Genomic DNA, 4,212 nt, shown 5'->3' on the forward strand with positions numbered 1-4,212 from the left:
CATAGGCCCCTCCCACAATAGTTGATTGACAAGGCCATCTTACCTTAGACCCGCCCTGAGTGAGCTGTCTACCATTGTGTCGAATCCGGTGCGGGGAAGACAAGAATGTCTCCGATTAAGCGATTGAGGTGTTTTGTTGTTGGATGTAATAATGAATATAGCAATCATCATTTACTCCAGACATCTGAGCCGCTGAAGATGCAGTGGATTACTTTTGTTTTTTAAGGGAGTGCGCCCCCCGATCTACCTAAATGTGTTTATATCTGCGCGAATCATTTTACTCTAGACTGCTTTCTGAACGAGGAACGATTCAAGGCAGGTTTTGCTAAAAAGTTAAAATTCAAGGATGGATCAGTACCCACTGTTCGTAATCCAGCTGCACCTCCAGAAGAAGTAAATCCCACACTTTATATTTTTATGATTATTTGCAAATCGCCTTTCCTCTTCCACGGAAGAGAGGGGTGGGGTGAGCAGAGCACATTAGCATTTAAAGCACCATGGACTAGAATGGCTTGCTGAAAACAGAGCTGATTTTGACAGGGTAAAAAAGGTGTTTTTTACACTACCATTGGGAAATTTTAACCAAAGTATGTTATAGACTTTTCATTAAGACCCTAAAGAATCATATCAACTTGTGGAAAATGGGCATCCGATGACCCCTTTAAAAAAATTCAGAGAACTCAGTAATAAAGTTTTGAATAAAGTTTTTTTTTTTGGTGGAACCACTGCCACCACCAATGAGTTCATGTGGTCCAATGAAAAAAGTTGAACTTCAAAACTTGTGAAAGTGTCCGTTTCTATTATTCGACAACAGAAACTGCCTGTCCTTCGCCCCGGCCAGAAAAATGGGGAGAATTAAAAAATGTATAATTAAGAGGGGTGAGATCAGAAAAAGGACTACTATCTCCAACAGAGAGCCAAGTCACAAATACTCAGTCACAAATAGAAAGTCTAGATTGCCAGTGTTTATTAAGTCATTTAAAATAAACGTCTTGTTTCCCAGCAATCTCGAATTCACTAAAGCCACTTTAATCGAAGATGAGTCACTAACCAGTTGCAAGACGGAGTGTGATGCTCGACACAGTGGACGAAGATGATAGTGATCCACCCCACCACAGCGTAGACGAGGTGAGCGTCACCGAAGAGGCTGCAAAGACGAATCCGCTGACAGATGAATGATCCATTGATAAGGAATTTCCAGAAAACGCCGTGATAGGCTTATAGCAGCGTTGGTCCTACATTATACAAAGTGTCTTCACTATGCATTAACATTTAAATTAATAATTTGATACAATGCTCTTATTGTGTACATTCATGTTTTTATGTTGTACTTTAAAAAAGTACCAGCATGTAATTGCATCTGTAATTAGTTTTTGTAGTTACCCCTGTAATTACAAATACATTTTGTGAAATTTATTATATACATTTATTGATGTTTAATTGTGTGATATTGGATGAGTTTATTTTATGTATTAAATTATTTTATGTATTATGGAACATTTTGAAGCTTGATATTTTTTGGTTATGTGGATTTCCAATGAGTGGACAAACATGATAAGAAAATATTAAGCATGTCTTCATTTGAGTTCCAACGATGAAAGACAAAAGTTTTATGAGTTTGGAATGGCATGAGGGGGAGTAAATTTTAACAGAAGTATTATTTTGGGGAGAACTAACTAACCCTTTAAGCTTTAATGACTTTGTAAACACCACAGTGTGTTTTTGCTCCTCATTCATTGAGTATCATAACAGGTTTGGGTTCTGTCATTGGAAACCACTTCCCTTCTTGTGTGAGTGTTTTTTGTTCCTGGACATTTTTAAAAGCTTAAAACTTGAAATCTTATTACCAGTACATTGATTTGTGGTTGCACATTTCCTATCACATCTCATCAGCTTTCATTTATTATGTATTTCTCATACCTCCTCAAATGTACAGTAAAACAGTTTTTTTTTTCCTACTGAAAATATATGCTCAGTATGAATTTGCAGTGGTTATGGAGATTGTGAGACATCTGAAATTGGCAAAAAATAAACTTCTGATTGTAATTCAGTATAAAAACATACAGATTTAATAAGCATAAATGTTTTGGTAAACAGAACCCCATTCTGTAGTTTATGGGGTGATGGCTGCAACCTCTGCATTACCAGTGGGAAAAAAAATCACAACAGTTTGGATTATATGTGTTATGGCAGTTTCTTGTCACATTTTTATTGACATCTCTCATAAAACTGTATTTTTTTTTTATGGCAAATATGAAGAATAGCGTAAATGAAATATAAAACTAAGCCTCATTTACCAAAAAACTTTGAGTATACTTGACTCGTTCTCAGCCAAAAGTACTATGCTGACTCTCAGAGTGCATTGTGACATGAATAAATTAAGCAATTGCTTTGTGTTTCTATTTTTCTGGATTTATTTATATTAATATAATTAAATTATTTTAATTGTTACCATTGTTGTGCTTTCCATGTTCAGTGTGGATGTTTGCATGTGACACAGTTAAGATCACTTGCAAGATATTGTCAGAGGGGATTGAGACAGATTATATTAACCCCAATAATAGTTTTACAGTAGCATGCTGTTTGTGATACAGATGTTAGTAGTACAATTTTAATAGGTTTAATAACTTTACATGGCCACATAAAATGTGGGCTATGGAATCATCTTGTTTGAACAAATTACTTCTGAATTAACTAGAATTATACAGAAGTTTAAAAAAAAAAGTTCCAAGTGCCCAACCAAAAACACTAATCACCAATATGATGACTTCAATCAAAAACAAAAACCTTTTAGGGAAACAATATACATTTATGGATCATGTACCTTTTACCTGTTTGTTATCCTGTCTGTAATGGAATAGAGTAAGGGAAAGTCTGCTCGTGTTTACGTTTAGGTTTAACAAAAAGAAAATTAGATTTCAGCTTGATTTCTAATTTTTCAATTGTGATTTACATATCGGTTTATGGGTTTGATATTTCATTCGCACATGTGGGCAGCACTGAAACTGGCCGCAGGGGATCACTCAATGACTCATTTGCAATTTCCACATAGGCAAACATACAATTTTTCATTGACATTTATGTTTATATATTCTATAAAATATTATTATAACAAACTATTGCTCCTTGTGAATAATTACCATTTTTGTGCAGTTTTTATGTGATTATGCTACATTATTACAGTCAAACTGTTATGAAACAGAAGGACAGGGACTGATACAGATGGGATGTTTATTGACAATATAGAGGCAGGCAGGTAAACGGATGAGCAAAGCGGACTTAGCTGAGACACTGGTGAGTAGTGACAAGCAGGTAAGAGTCCACAATGGCGAATGCTCAACAGGAGGGTAAAGATGGCGGATCGAAGAAGGTAAGTAGCGCAGGTAGGTAGCCAGGTTCATTGCGTAAGGTAACAACAAGACCAGACAAATGGTAAATGCACAGTGAGGGTTTATAGAGGGTGGCTTGATTGGTGAAGGCAGGTGCAGTGAATCAGGACTGCGGGGATTGTGAATGAGTGGGTGGAGCTGCAGGATCTGGCGTGGCTGGTGACTCCATGACACAAACCTGAATGTGTGTTAAGGACAAAGTATACTTCGGCCGTCCGCATCCGCGCACCATCCGCATTACATCATTTTTGTCATCAAGAGGGCTTGATGACAGCCGCACACCCCGTCCGCGTGCAGGCAATTTTTTGAGACTGCGCGGACGGTGCGCGTATAACAGTGCATGCACGAGGTGAATGTTGAGACAGAGTAAGTGGTACTGCGCATGTGCCGAGCTCATCCACTTTGAAAGCTGTGCGGACGCGGCTGTGTGTGAGACAGAACAGAACGCGGAATGTGAAGTATGCCCAGGCTTTTATATGTGTGTGTTTGCATTTGTTCTCCATCGTGGATGTGCTATGGTGTCATGTCACTCTTACAGGGAAAATAAGGTGGATAGTCTCCATTTATTTCTATGGGTCATTTTTGAGGGTGGGGGTGTTTGTGTGTGTGTGTGTGTGTGTGTGTGTACTGGTTTGACCTGCATTATGAGGACAAATTCCTTATAACCTAATGTGTATTCAGGTTTCAGGCCACACCTCCTACATTTTTAGTACATGAAGATGTATTGTCTGTGATGGGTAGGTTTAGAGGTAGGGTTTGGAGAAACAAAATATTATTAGCTCAGAATAAAACCCATTATACCTATGGAATGTCCTCATAATGA

The sequence above is a fragment of the Sinocyclocheilus anshuiensis genome, unplaced genomic scaffold (genome assembly GCF_001515605.1).
Source record: "Sinocyclocheilus anshuiensis isolate Anshui unplaced genomic scaffold, SAMN03320099.WGS_v1.1 scaffold792, whole genome shotgun sequence".
In the NCBI taxonomy this organism is placed as follows: domain Eukaryota; kingdom Metazoa; phylum Chordata; class Actinopteri; order Cypriniformes; family Cyprinidae; genus Sinocyclocheilus; species Sinocyclocheilus anshuiensis.